Consider the following 15331-nt stretch of genomic DNA (forward strand, 5'->3'; position numbering starts at 1 on the left):
CCAGACAGGATACCTTCACTGCAATGCTCGATGGTGACACTAACTACATGACAACAATCAATTCACCTCACACAGGACACCAGCATTGCAAAATTGAAAGTTGACAATGGATGCAAGACTAAAACAAGTGCACCCCAATACAGGGGAGGACACAAGTAAATGTGTCGCACAGATACCTCAGCCAGAACATGACATGAACAATACAATACTGAATAGCGTCAATCACTGAAGGATTGAAACAAGCCTACATCACACAGGAACAGGCACCAGCACTGCAATACTAAAAGGCGACTCACACTGCAAGTCAAAAAAAATAAATAAATAAATAAAACTTCAAGCAGGACAAACCACCTGTATTAAAATATTGAAATGCGTCCTTCAGTGCCAGAATGACGCAAGCACACCTCACACAGGACACCGCCACTGCATGACGGAAAGGTAATCCTCAGTAGGACTGACACAAGTGCAATTTATATTTAACTAGTGCAAGGTGACCAGTGCAATATTACTAAAACAAGTACCATCAAAGGAGAGAGGAATGTCATTGCTGCAATAAATAATAGTGATGATGGCTGTGGGTATGGTGTGAAAAAAGCACCTCACACAGGACAGGGCACCATCACTAAAATAATGAACTACGCCTGTCATTGCAAGAGTGAGACAAGTGTAGCTGACAGAGGAAACACATTTGTTTTAGCCCTTAAGCGAAGGTACCCTTTTGGTATTGAAATGGTAGTGGCGTGTCTAATGCTAGGTGCTTGAGGGAGTCCAGAGACTGTGATGGGAGCAGGTGGGGGAGCCTAGGGACTATACTGGGAGCGGGATGCGGCAACGGCACGCGATAGTTCATAGTCATTTGGACTTACTGTCCCATTTGGCATTTTTGTGAGGTGCCGGCATGCCCACATTTTGCTCAGGGGGGCACAGGCCAAAAAAGTGTGAAGACCACTGCCTTAAGGTCTCTGAAAAGTAATACAAGTCTTTTAAAGTACTGACCTGATATTGTTGGTGTTGCTTAACCTTTTTATTCCTCCAACAGAAAATGTTCGGAGTTGCTATTACAAGTGATTTTACTTTCCTTGAACTGAGTATGTTAACTGTCCAAGTCTTAACCTACGGTTTACTCACCTGAAGCATTGCATTGGTTTTCTATTGTGTTTATTAGTTTGAAATAGTACTTACTTACCCGTGTACACCTTTATCCTTGTGTATATAAAATAAATAACTATTTGCCTATAACTACAAGAGTCTAAGAGTTTCTTTGGGCCTATGCATTGACTTAGTTCATTGTACTTATCTACAACTCACATCTCTCTCCTAAGATAAGCATGGCTGCTCTGCCAAACTAAAAAAAACTTGACCAGTACATAATTATACTAGAAGTTGGAGCTCTGTATACAAGGGATTGTTTTATAAAGTCTTACAGGTAGACTTTCAGAAAACTCCCCTAACATTAGAACTTGTTAAATATAAGATACTGTCAGGAATACCCAGGTGATAGTTTTGAGGCCAACATTCTCAAATTACACCGTGTTTGCTAGATTTACTTACAGTTGAATTGTTTCATTCATTTTTTCCACAAGACCTTTGGTTTGTGGGTGGTAAGGGGATGAAATACTTCTCTTTATATTGAGCAAAGAACTGCATTCAGCTACAAAAGAAAATCTGTAAACAAAGAAATGCCAGTCATGTTGACTTAAGCTTAACAATTCAGCTGCAACAGGGTCCTACATTTTGAAAAGTGAGTGTGTGTTTGCGCACGTGTGTGTGTGTTTGCGCACGTGTGCGTGTGTGTTTGTGCACGTGTGCGTGTGTTTGCGCACGTGTGCGTGTGTTTGCGCACGTGTGCGTGTGTGTGTGTGTGTGTGTGTTTGCGCACGTGCGTGCGTGTTAGTCCATCCGTCCAGAAAGCGACAGGATGCTTGACCATCCGCTCATTTTCTGATCCATGGATGGACAAGTACATCAGGAGAGAAGTAACTTACTACATGTAACCGTGTGACTTCTGGGAGAAGTATACTAAAGCCTGCTCAGTGTTTGTATTCTGGGTACAGTTATATTTGGGTGTAAGCGTGTATCGTAAAAGTATGTCAGTATAAATTAAGTATTGAAGGAAAATCTAGTATTTATTATGCTTCGTGGCATGAGTTGCTTGAGATAGGACGGCGTGGAAATTCAATAGGGCTAAAATGTACATAACTGTAGGAAAAATGACAATGAACTGTTTTTTTACGATGGACAAGTCCATGGTCTTAGGCTGCGCATTTGTTGAAAATCACTGTATCTGGGAAATTTCTGCAAACACAAATACACCGCCTGACACCTTTCGGTACATTCTTTTCTGTAATGTGAGTGGCCTAATCGTTTTTTGTCCAGCCATGTTTGTGAAAGGGAGAGGCTGGAATTCCCTTTACAATATAAAGCCACCTGCAATTATTTTATTTTTTAAAAAGAGGCTAAACTGTATGTAAAGTTGTAGTCCCTGCATGTTGTATTCACATAACATGGCACAGGCTAGACATAGACTTATAGAAATGACACCAGAAAATGCATCAGGGTTGAGGTCATTGTTTAATTAGGGATGTGGATTTCTAACTTTAAGTATGTCGCAAATACTGATAATATTATTTATATTTGACCACATCCACAATCCTTGCAAGCAGTTCATTGGATAAAAAGCATCACAAAAGGGGAGCAAAGCATTTTTTCAACAATTAACACATTGTGGGTCATTTTGTATGACCTGTAAAATGTATGGAGAGGACTGCTAACATGCGCTTAACCTCTGTACTATTTTCATCGTTTTAGAAAAGATGCAAAACGATAATTCAAAGATTCCAGCACCCCTGCAGTTATGAAAATGTGATCTGGACAGAGATGCATAGGAAAAGGACTTTATACCTTGCTTCCACTTCTGTGTTGCAAACTGACTGCGGGTCCCTCTGCTACACAAAAATGATCAGCTAACTTGTAAAACAGGTGGGGGAATGGTAGGTTTGTTGGGATGCACATACAGGATCCAAGCACAGCCCAACAATTCAGACTAAGGAAAATCTATTAGCTCATGAGAAAGTGAACATCCGCGGCAGCAGGAGCGTGGGGAGTGCAGATGAGAGCTGGACATATGATGGGCTTGCATACAAAATATGGTGTGGCCAACAAATGTATCTTTAAAGTAGTTATAGAGGCTTAGGTAGGCACATGTATAGAGCATGAGTGATACTGTGCAGTGGTAGTGAAATTATAGTTGTAGTATGAAGAGATAATGGGTGACAATGGTGGTGTGGACATAGGGCCGGAATGAGGGAAATATTTAAGCACCACCAATTTAGAAGTGAGGGCTAGCCGTTAGTATTCCCTGTAGTAAGTGCAGTAGTGGGGCACAATGAAGATTCTGAATTATTTAGTGAAGATGAGAATAGCGGCATTCATGTTGAATAGATGACGGTTTAATTGCATCCAGACGCAGGCCCTTTGCGGTCCAAGCTTGGAAAGCGAATGGCAGAGTGTGGGTAGGGCTGTGGCCTTCCCTAAGGACAAATCCATGGGAGTAAGGTTAGAGGTCTCGAGCTACCAACAAGCGGGTCAAGATTTAGGACACTAGTGCCCCTGAGAAAATGGCTGTCTTACTTGAACTACCAGGCGGCTGAGGAATAGAGTACATACATTCCTAAGAATTAGGCTGATTAACGTGGTCCTCAAGAAAGCGAGGCAGTGTACCACGAGTGGGCAACTGATAAGGGGGGTGTGAGGACCAGAACATCCCGTTATTTGTGATACAAAGAGTAAGAGGTGAAGCCAACAAATCTAGTTTAATGTTGGGGAGACATTGCTAGGGCGCCTGCATGCCTGGCATCAAGAGGAGTGTATTGTTATTTCAAAAGGTCAATTTGACCTCAGAGTTGTCCACTGAGCTCATGCTAATGACTAGGTGCACACCATGTGACTCGGCCGATGTGGTGGGTAACATTTCAGATAATTCGCCAATCCAGTAGCTGGGAACACAGGTGACGGACTAAGGGGAACCACGTGTTAGAGGGTAGGGGTAGATCAGGATGTGGCCAATCGGTCAAGGGACTATATGGGACTGGTAGTATGTATATAGGTGTTAGCCAATGAGGGTGGTGGGATAATACTGTATATTATTTACGCCATGAGTGACGATTTCTTTCCTTAAAAACCTTGTACCTGCTTTGAACTAACAGAGTTCTGTTCCAGTTTGGTTCTACTGTACCTTCTGATACTTTTTCCTTTTTGCATACAAAATAAATCTTGTTTTCTTTGCAAAGCAGTGCACCAAACCTTTTTCCCTAGAGGAGTGTTTTTATTGTCTGGTTGACTGGAGGTCTTGCCTTACAGGTTCAAAGAGTCAAGAGAATACCATGAAAAATACAAGAGGAATAGTACTTACCTCATTATTGTACTCTCTTCCCTGGACTGTTAAGAATGCGCTTGGGTGCTCTAAACCTATAAAAGAATTTGACAATATAATCTTCTATATCTGCTGCTGATTTGCTTTTTAAAAAGGAAATGTTTCAGTCCACTGAGGAAAATAATCCACTATTGTACATATGTACTCGTTAACCCTTATGGTTTTGTTCAGTTTACCAATCCGGTCCATGCCCACAAACTCCCATGGTTTATTAACCTACAAGAAAAGTTATACTACTAACGAATGATCTACAAAACAAATGCTCTAGAAACTTACATCGTTTTACCACGTTTATAAATAACCATGTATATCCCCGTATTTGCGGCATCTAGAAAACATGCCAGCTCATGAAATCAATGTAAATTGGCATATATGTAGCGAGAACAGTCTAATGAAATACAACCATTTACTCATGAATAATAGAAGGCTTACCAGTATTGGGCAGTATTCAGTAGTTGCCTTGATTTCAATTGGCTTGGCTTAGCACTCTGGACAATGTGATACCCAAGGAAAATAGTACAAACCTATGTATACAAGTATAAAAAAGATTATTAAACGTTTTGAAGAGATGCTGAGCACACAAGTTATATGGTAGGAAAACAGCCAGTTTATTGCGAACGTACCTCAGTCACCCAGCTGCTCCCTAAACAGTAACTGACAAGGAATGTGGAACCCTAGAGTAAGAACATGCACCAGGGTTCCATAACAACACTTCTTCCCCCCCCCATGGATGGAACCAACGAAAGAACAGAAAAAGAAAGGAAGAACATGGGGGGCAAGGAAAGATGGAACTAATTACAGAAAAGAAAACCTACTTGCAGAATGAACATGGCCTAAGAAAAAAGAAAATGCAGCTTCCTGGCACCCCAAAGCACATAGTCTTTAAATTTGATGGGAGGCAACCTAATCCTTGAGGCGCAAGCAGAACTGCGCTGTTGCTCCTCAGCAGAACAACCCCTTCAGGTGCAGAAGGAACAGAAACACGCCCTTGGCCAACACACTCTTGCACACCTGGGACAGGCGCTTCACTCACACCCATGGTCACAGATCTGAATCCTCACTGGGCCCCCACGCACAACCAGCTCCCTCAGTGGGGACACTCCTGAAAGGCGTTCTGTTTCACCACCGACGACCTGCTGCTCCACCTCGAACCGTCATCAAGTACAACATAACCTTTGCCCACCTTCACCACGGCGAGTGGAGACATGTACACAATACAACCCTTGGGCACAAACCATGGATTTTTCACCAAACACAATCACCAACCGAAATATCAAGAGGCTTTATGTCCAACTGCTGTAATGTCACCTTCTCCTGATGTAGGCGCCTCCTCTCCAAAACCTCAGCCATTCACCTCTGTGCAGATGCCCCACCAAGGGCGACAGTCCTCAACTTCGAACCTGCCTTCCTACCTCGCATGAGTTCAAAAGGGGAATGTCTGGTAATCACTGATGGCATACACCTATAGGCAGACAAGACTTTAGACAGGACTTCGGTCCAAACCAACCCATTGGCGACAGCCAACTGGATGGCACCCTTAACAAATCTGTTCATCCTTTCCACCAAACCATTTGCCGAAGGATTGTACAAAGTGGTCTGTGGTACCCTACGCCCAAATTTCTCAGAAAATCCTGCATGCAACTGGACATAAACTGCACCTCAATATCTCTGACAATACCAGCCGCAGCCCCTACCCTGGCAAAGACCTTACCTAGAAAGCTCACAGTCTTCTCAGCCATTACCATCTCCAGGGCGGATGCTTCCAGCTAATGCAAAGTATAATCTACTAGAATTATGACAAACCTCAACTTGCCACCAAGCGCATCCATGGGCCCCACAATGTCCAAAGCCACTCAACCACACTTCCTGTGAGAACCCGGAGGGTATTCTCCCAGGAAGACCTCGAGAATCCCTTATTCAGGTGGCCAGGCATGGGCTGGCGCTTTCAGATCCCAACCCTGGGGGTGGACAAGCGAAGGACGATCACCTGGGTAAGGGAACCCGGGGTTATGCTTGGGGGAATAGCCCAGGTGAAACACGGTATCATTCCGGGAAAGAAGGAAAGGAGGTAAGATCCCAGAGATCTTTGTGGGCTGCACAACCCCCCTTTCACCCATTAACTCTCTCCTACCCAAATCTACCATCCCAACCGTATATAACCAATCCCCTAGGATCCCACACCCCCTTGCATTTAGAACCCATCTCTCTAAGAATCCCTGCTTTCTGGTTCCCTATCCGAATACTCCCTTTCATTCTTCTCCACGTCCCTCTGGTCATTCTATCACAAGCAATAAATACTACCGTTCCCATAAATCACCCGGTTCCTTTCACAATAACAATCCCGGTAATTTCTATCAATCTCCCCATTCTAAGGTCAACAACCCTCCCGATACGAGTGTTGTAATTCTCTACAACACCTCTTCTCCATCCTTCCCCGTAGGATACTCTGACACTCCAACCCTCCCATTTCCTGACCTAAACACTTATTCACACCATTGAAAAACACTGGACTAACCCTAAAGCTGTTTACCTCACGTGTCCCAACACGAGGGTCAGGCAAAATCAGGCAATTAACCTGAATCACACACACCTGACTGGCCTTTCCTTTCCCCACAGGGATAAAAGGTGGAGCAAGAGAGCAAAGTACGAACAAGGCAGACCGCACGACGAGACAGCTATCCAGGACTGGCAGTTAAGAGGAGGAGAAAGGTGGCGAATATTGAGAGGCTAACAAGGAGAGACACGACCTTGCCCTTTTCGACGCAGACCCACGAAACCGCTGCAGGAGGACAATAGCCCAAGTGTGTTGCAGCAGATGTCAACAGTACACATAGCATGTCGACACTGATCAGCAGAAGCGATGGAAACTCCTGCTACCGTGGTACTGGCCTTGACAGTTACGAGGAAAGCCAAGTGGTTCTTCCCAGCCGGTGAGTCGAAGGAAAAGCCGATAGGAACCAGGCTGTGGTGAATGAAAATCGCAAAGTGGGAGTAGTTCAAAGAACTGTAAAATTGTAAAGGGGAGACCAGCTGCACAAAGGGACCAGCACCATGAACGCGCCTTGAAACACTTGTGTATAGGCGCGTTACAAATACCATATCATATCATATCATACCATGTGGGTGCTGCTCCGAGAAACTCTGGTCAAGCCCCTTCTGAGTGAAACTACAGATACCAGAAGGCCGTTGAAGAGCCGCCAAGATAGATCAAAGTGGTCATACAGGAGGTCTAGCAAAATCCCTGTACAATCGTTGGCAAGAGTGAACCCAGCAGAGGGATGCTAACGAAAAGGGATGAAGTCTAAAGGGCCCAGAGTGAACTGTGTGGTAAAAGTTGGCAAGAGTGAACCCGGCGGGTGGATGCCAGTAAAGAGGGTAAAAAAAAAGTTCCAAGAAACACGTTGACAAACGTGAAACTGTTTATAAAAACATTATTATTGCTGAATGCTGGAAAAGCCATAGCGAAGCTGGCGGAGAAAGGCTGAAAGGAAAGAGGGGTCTGTGCCCAGAAGAGGGGGACCCAATGGTGAAGCCATCACCCGAGAAATACGTAGAACAGAACTGTGTGTTAGTTGTTTCTGTAAACCTTTCAGGCCCTCTGAACCAGGAGACTCAACCACCGGAGGGCCGGATATCGATAGGAATTGTTTTAAGGATCTAAGCCCGGAAGAGGGTGATCCAGGGGGTGAAAAGCTATCACCCAAAACCACCCAGTGAGCAACTATCACCGTAAACATTGTGTGAAAGGAACCTTTTGGTTTGTTATTTTCATATTGTGGATACATCAGGTCCTTGAAGGCAAGAGACTTTCAAAAGAAACGAGACTTGGCCATCGACAGCCCTGATAGCTGAAAGCAGAACGGTCATCTCGTGCTGGGGAAGCTCAAGAGTGTACTGTGCTCCAAGATCCTACCTTACTGCGTGCTCAAAACGTGGGGAAGGGAGACCCAGGCTACCGCATCCTGAAATATTATTTGTGAACTCCTTTCTTTTCTTCAAAACTATCCCACACCCTTTTGTAAGGATTGGCAATCATTGTTTTTTAAGTATAAGCCCTTTTTATTTGACACAACGCCACTAGGACTGCCTTATTTTTCATTTGATGGTTGACCCTTGCTCCCATCTTAGATTTAGGTTTAGATTGGGTGTTTTTCCAACCTGCATTCAATTTAATAAACACCCTTCAACTATGATCACTTGTGTCTGTCTTTACTGTTGCCACCATGAGTTCCTTACATTTCGTGGGAACCTCCACGGGTATACCGGCTGCCTGTGCACCACCTTGCTCTCATCACCTACAGAACACGCAACAGAATCCTTAACCACTTGCTCAACGTCCTCATCCATTCCTGGCCACGAATATGATTCCTGCAATCTTCTTTTTGTCAGGTGGAAGGAAGGCATGGTATCAAACAGTGAAGACAGACACAAGTGATCACAGTTCAAGGGTGTTTATTGAACTTTCAAAATGAGTCGGAAAAATGCCTGTCTGATCCTAAATCGAAAGATGGGAACAAGCTTCGACCATCAAATAATAATAACGCTTTCCTAGTAGAGTCTTGTCAAAATAAAATGACATACTAATAAACCTATTGCCAATCCTTCTAAATACAAATGGGAAACAATGTTATGCAAAAGAAAAGTGTTCAACAAATAATGTCAGGATAGTTGAGCCATTGGCTTCCCTTCCCCACATTTTCAGCATGGTCAAGGTGGCACACTCAAGCTTAGCATACACTTTGGCTTCTCTAGCACGAGGATGCAGTTCAAAACCTCAGTATCAGGACCTTCAGTGCCAAAGCCTCCTTGCCATTCAAAGTCTCGTATTACAGAGGGCCGAATGCGACAAACAAACATTAACGTTCCTTTATTCTCAGGATTTCCACATATACAATTTCTCGGGTGATTCACTGTTCATCCCAGATCCCCCTCACCGTCAGGCACAGACCCGTTTTTACAGTTCCTTGCTTAAATTGGCCTGCATGCATCGTGCTCGGACCACTTTATCTCATTTTCCAATCTTTCCTTTCGGTATCAAAAATCGAAGACTTTCGACAGTGCGTGGGATTAGGCTTGACCCGTCGCAGGATCACTTTGAATCAAGCTCTTTCTCCTTACAACTCTAAATTTTCACTTCTGCCCTTTCTCGGCTGCATACCTTACAGAGACCTTTAATTAGGCACGCACTCTGTGGCGGACCACTGTCAACGGTATTGTATCTTTCCTTTCAAAGGTTAAGCATTTCATCAGCAATTTAACTTTACTTGCGTCTTTCATCACACGCGTTTTAACAATGTTCGTTCAAGCGCACGTTATACAATGTTGCTGCTTGCAACCTTGGCTTCAACACAGACCGGTCTGGTATCGGTCTCTCCAACTCACCGGCTGTGTTGATTTCTTTGTCGCTACTTGGTCTTGCAGCCAAGGACGGTACCATGGCGGCTACTGCTTCTCCCCTTCTCCCCGACTCGATTAGTCTTGTAGGAGGAGCCAGGGTACCTCCAACACACATTGCAGGATTCTTCTGACTTGTTTCGTGGCCTTAAGCTGTCCAATCTAGAGGTCTCATGAAAGTAACAGTCTCTTGCCGGAAAGGTCAAGGGAATTTCCCTCCTTGCAAACCCCTCGTTCTTCACCGTCTTTCATCCCTCGTTCAGCTGCCGTCTTGAAGCTGCTATTTCGTTGTGTTTTGCCTCGCTCAAATGTGTTTTCGTGCCCCGCCTTTTATCCGTGTGGGGAAGTTTAATGGAAGTCAGGTGTGTGTTATGGTCAGTACTTGCCTGACCTCACCTGACCATTGATTTGGGACACAACAGGTATACTGCTCGGGTGTTGTTCTCCCAGAGCAGTCTGTCCATGTGAAAGTGTTCGTGTAGGAAAAGGGGTGGGGGGTAGAGTCCCCATGTATCCTACCTGGTAAGATGGAGTAAAGGTGTTACAGGGAAGGAGATACCACGTCTCCCATCTGGTGTCCCACTCCCCGAAGACCCCTCACCCAGGTGATCCTCCCACACTGGTCCACCCCCAGGGAACTGGATCCAAAAGCGATGGCCGTGTCCTGGGGACTAGTGGGTGAGACACCTTCTGGTTTTTCACACGGGGGGGTGGGAGAAGTCTGCCCAGATGTCCTTCATGTGCCAAATTCACAAGCCTGGACCTCAAACTGAGAGGAGGAACCAACCTGTCCTCTCTCGTAAACACCCCACAGGCCATTAGACAATGTGTGCAAAATATACACATATCCCTTCCCTTCTTCCTTGCAGTTCAGATCTGTCCAGCCAATACTCAAAAATTGCTTGAGCCATGCTAGCTCTGGATCCTCTGCACACTCCTTATACCACTCATCCTTGTCAACAGCCAGAAACAAGAAATGTAAAAGATGTATGAAAGATACATAAATTGTGCCAAAAATGGTGTCCTTTAAAAGTGAATTTGTAAGGTAATACTTTTAAAATGGTATATATTAAGGCCTCTGCTGCTATGTTCCATTGTATTAAAAGTTCAATGGAAGGGGATGGTCCAGCAAGATGGCAGCAGAACTTACACCTGCCTCAGATGATAGTTTTTCTGTAGTCACAAGTGTTGCTGTTAAAGCTCACCACTCTTTTGTTCCCATCCCTCGCAGAAGTCCACTTTCTCATTGGGACCTTCACTGTTAGCCTCCCTTGCCTATGGTCCTTTGTATATAGTGGGAGGGGTTAAGTAACAGTCTCAGCTGAACTTCTTAAAGATGCAGTCAGAAAATAGCTTGGGCATCTCGCAGGTACGGTTCCATGTGTTAATATCCCCACAAAAATATCGCCATACAAAAATATTGCCATATTTTGGCGGCGATATTAATGCATGCAACCTGCGGGGTACACTCCCGCAACCCCGGTATTATTTTAAAAGGAGCGGGGGACACCCCCGCAACCCTGCTCCTAATATTATCCCCACCACAAATGTCGCCTATGGCCGGTCCCGACTACCATATATACGGCGATATTTTTGGTGGGGATAATATTAGCTGACACCGCCAGTCGTACCGATTCTTTAGTTCTTTGCAGAACCAGGGAGCTTGGTAACTTCCAGAACTCCAGAGATTTGACGTCAGTCCAGGGAGCGTGACATACTTTGACTTCTCTTAAAATGAATTGGACTGTGACCTCAAGTATACGCTGCTTTTGACACGCTAACCTGATAGTCTTTCATAAAAACATGGCACATTTTTTGCAACCTCTTTAAGATGCCCTTCTGTCTGATGTCTGTAGGTGACTGGGTGGTGGCAGATGGCCACAAGTCTTCCACTGAAGACTAGCAACTTTTTGTGATGCTTGGTTGTCGACGAAGAAGCACCTTCTAACATGGTTCTTGTAGCCATGGATGCCTCACCTAGCACACCCTGTAGATGCCCAAATGCTTCTGTTCTAACTCTAAACGGCCCTTAGCCAAATGGTCCGCAAAAGGCTGTATTTTTTCCCCTTCAAAATTATATTTATTCATTTTAATATATACATGAACAACAATGAAATATAGTAATATTAAAATATAGAGTAACTTTTAAAAGTACAACATAACAGCTCCATTCTTCAAAGGGGGTGATAGAGAAAGGTGGAAAATGGTGAGACAACAAAATGAGACTAACAAGGAGAAAAGGAATAAATGAAAAACAGAGAAAAAATTAATTACAAATTTAAAAAAACCTTGAATACAAAACAATAACTAAGCATAAAGATCATTAAATCCTCCCCAGATCATCTCATATTTATGATGTTGATCTTTAGCGTTAAAGGATACCTTCTCCCTCCTAGACGAGAGAGACAAACTCTGCAACCAATCATCAACACAGGGCGAAGTGTCGCTTTTCCAAAATTTAAGAATATGTTTCTTAGCGAGAAGAAGGGCTCTATATATCCCAAACCTCTTAATGTTAGACAATACAATACCTGTGGGAAATAGGCCCAACACACCAAGAAGTGGGTCTCTTGGGAGAGATGGACCCACAACCAGATCTAGGCTCTGAAAAACATCCAAGAATAACAATCTTTCTGCACAACCACAACATATGCAACGTGGTGGCCACCATCTCTTTTACAATTCCAACAAACATCTTCATTAAACAGCTTACACAAGTGCATTTTCCAAGGGGACCAGTACAGGTGATGAATAATTCTCTGTTGCTTGTACCTTAGATCTAAATCAACTTTGTATGTAATCGGACCCATGCATACACGGTTCCATTCAATATCCGACAATACATAACCCAAATCTGATTCCCAATTTCTTCTATCACATTGTGCTGTTAATTGGGATGTAGGAGGAGTAACTTATATAAAAAGGTAGATGCAGATAGAGGCATTGTCTTGGAAAGGTGCAAAATAGCAGGCGGATCATGCAATGCTAATGGTTTAGTTATGTAGACCTTTGCACAGTTTATCTATGTTAATCGTACAATTTGCTTCTTTGCAATAAGTTGCTGCTACACACTGTTAAATGAGTAAAGTAGTTGATTTTAATTCAATTGTTACAGTGTATATACATTGGTAAAGTTGTATTTATACATACATATCGAACTTGTGCCAATTTAATTCCCCTAGGAGGCACATGCATTTGTTTCGCCCCTTCTTGGGCTTTGTCAAGGCACTTGACACTTGTGATTTCTATTCTTCAATTTGATTCACAATTTACACATTCAATTTTCAACGTGATACAAAAATACACAACAATTTTCAGTTTTAGCAACAGATATACATTTCTTCTTACTTATCCATTGCTGATCTGTTGCTTAGTCGTGTCTCTTAATTCATAGATTAACACATTTCTGTGGTCCTAAGGGTTTTGGAAGTGAGGGTTGAGAATCGGGTTAGTATCCATACTGTTGGTGTGAGGGAGGGTATCGCCAAACATGCAGCATTCATTGGTGGAAAAAAAGAATAGCAACATTTCTTTCAGAACATTATAACGCTCAATTTCAATTGCTTTCAGCTTGTATTTAAAGTGCAAGAACTCAAAGTCCACCATGTTCTGACCATCATGAACTTAAACAATTCTCCAAATATTTGCTTTTTTCCAAGAAATCCACGATAGAACATGGTTACCCTGCTTCACAGGCGGGTTTTTCCACAGAATAGGGTCTGCACACAGAAGACGTTTCTCATCGTGAATCTCAATACTTTTGCGCCATTCTTTTACAACATGCTTTATAAAAGGTGTAGTCGTACCAACCGGCAACCTTTTATCTGGAAACAGAATAATATCTAGGGGTCTGGGCGAAACAGATTCCTTCTTAATTTGAATCCAGCCTGCATTGCTAGTTTGGTCAGCCAACAACCAATGATGCAGTGTTGCAACATTTTATGTCTGGATAGCCAAAACCACCCAGACGCACCGGTCTCTGAAGAACCTCTTTTGGAATTCTGGCATAACCTTCTCCCCACACAAATGTATTCAAGGACTTATTAATATTCAGCAATAGAGTATTTGTGAGTGGTAAAGGGAGCATACTAAATACATATAACTGGGAGTAGGGACATGTTTACTATAGGGGTGTCACGGTATTCGTTTTATGACGGTACGATAACCTTCTTTCCTTTTCAAATGACGGTATATCATGGTTATCGCGGTATAGCAGGTGGAGTTAACTGATCTTAACAAATATTTTCTAAAAAGGTCATAAATTGACAGATTTATCATCACAAACAAAACCAGGCACCCAGGGCCAGAATTGGGCTTTTCAACATACTTTCCACTGAAATGCCTTGCTTCCACCAAACACAAACACACGTGTGGAGAGGAGGGGGTGGGGTGGAGGCCTGCTGCAACTGGCAAAGCAAACTGAAAAGCTTTTCTTAAGTGGTCATTTAGGCTTTTTGCTTCCCCACTGGCTACTAGTGAAGAAGAACATGTTGCCATCTTGATAACCTGCATGCCACAGATCAATGGAGGCTGATGGTAGTATACGCTTGTACACACACACACACACACACACACACACACACACACACTTTCTTTTTACGTTACAGCCTTTAGTTTACTTGCGGGCCAAAAGGTGTTCAGTAATCACTGACATGTTACCCTTCGGTATGGCAGCAGGGAATACCCACAGAGATGAGTGAATTTCGCAGTGTGACTTATATGTAAATTCAATGATAGAACCAGGGAAATACCCCATTGCCATATGTTTAGAGAACATTATCCATTATAAATATATAAACCCCAAAGCCGCCACCCCAAAGTAAACCCTTTTCCTTCTTGGCACTGTATCTATTCTTCCTATTGCTAACATATTGATTTTGTGTAAGGCACGTGTGGTTTATGGAATGGCATTAAAAACTGCTCCAACTGAAACTACTTGGCAGACGGCACATCCAACAGTGCAAAACCAAGACTGTGCAGCAATTGCTTACTGCAGCCATTCCAAATCAGATTGAAAAGCACACTTAATGGTATGAACGGTATAAACAATGTGACGGTTATTATTGTTCAATTAAGTGGTTCACGGTATCTTTAACGGTATACCGTTATACCCCTAGTTTACTACATTAACTTTACCCCATAAGGTCAATTTTAATTTCTCCAATTTACAGCACAATATATTTATTTCCTCAATTTTCAGGCGAATATTGTTTACAAGCAGAGATTCAATATTTCTATTGACATGGATGCCCAAATACTAGTCCTGAGTCTGCCCACACCTTTCGGCCTACATCAAATAATACCCTATGACAGGAAAGGGATATGTGGAAAATAAAGAGTCTTTGTGACATTTATTTTATAATTAGAGAAGTGATCAAGTTCTTGTAACGTCAATAAAAGTTCTCCGCAAGAGCGTTCTGGATTTGAGATTAGGATCAACAAGTCATCCGCATACAAAAGGACCTTTGAGACATAATCCCCAAACGGGATACCCATTATACCTGG

General features: G+C 43.2%; 1 long non-coding RNA gene across 3 annotated transcripts in view; it reads right to left on the reverse strand.

Annotated features, from left to right (window-relative positions):
- The window catches only part of LOC138563654 (uncharacterized), a 162295-nt gene that overhangs the window by 128466 nt on the left and 18498 nt on the right, over nucleotides 1–15331 (reverse strand). For all 3 annotated transcript variants that reach the window (XR_011299647.1, XR_011299635.1, XR_011299641.1), the window contains 2 exons: nucleotides 4865–4956; nucleotides 4412–4467 (listed from right to left, as the gene is read on the reverse strand). This is a non-coding gene — a long non-coding RNA (uncharacterized lncRNA). The remainder of the gene's footprint in view (nucleotides 1–4411; nucleotides 4468–4864; nucleotides 4957–15331) is intronic.

The sequence above is a fragment of the Ambystoma mexicanum genome, chromosome 1p (genome assembly GCF_040938575.1).
Source record: "Ambystoma mexicanum isolate Mex_15411 chromosome 1p, UKY_AmexF1_1, whole genome shotgun sequence".
NCBI lineage: Eukaryota > Metazoa > Chordata > Amphibia > Caudata > Ambystomatidae > Ambystoma > Ambystoma mexicanum.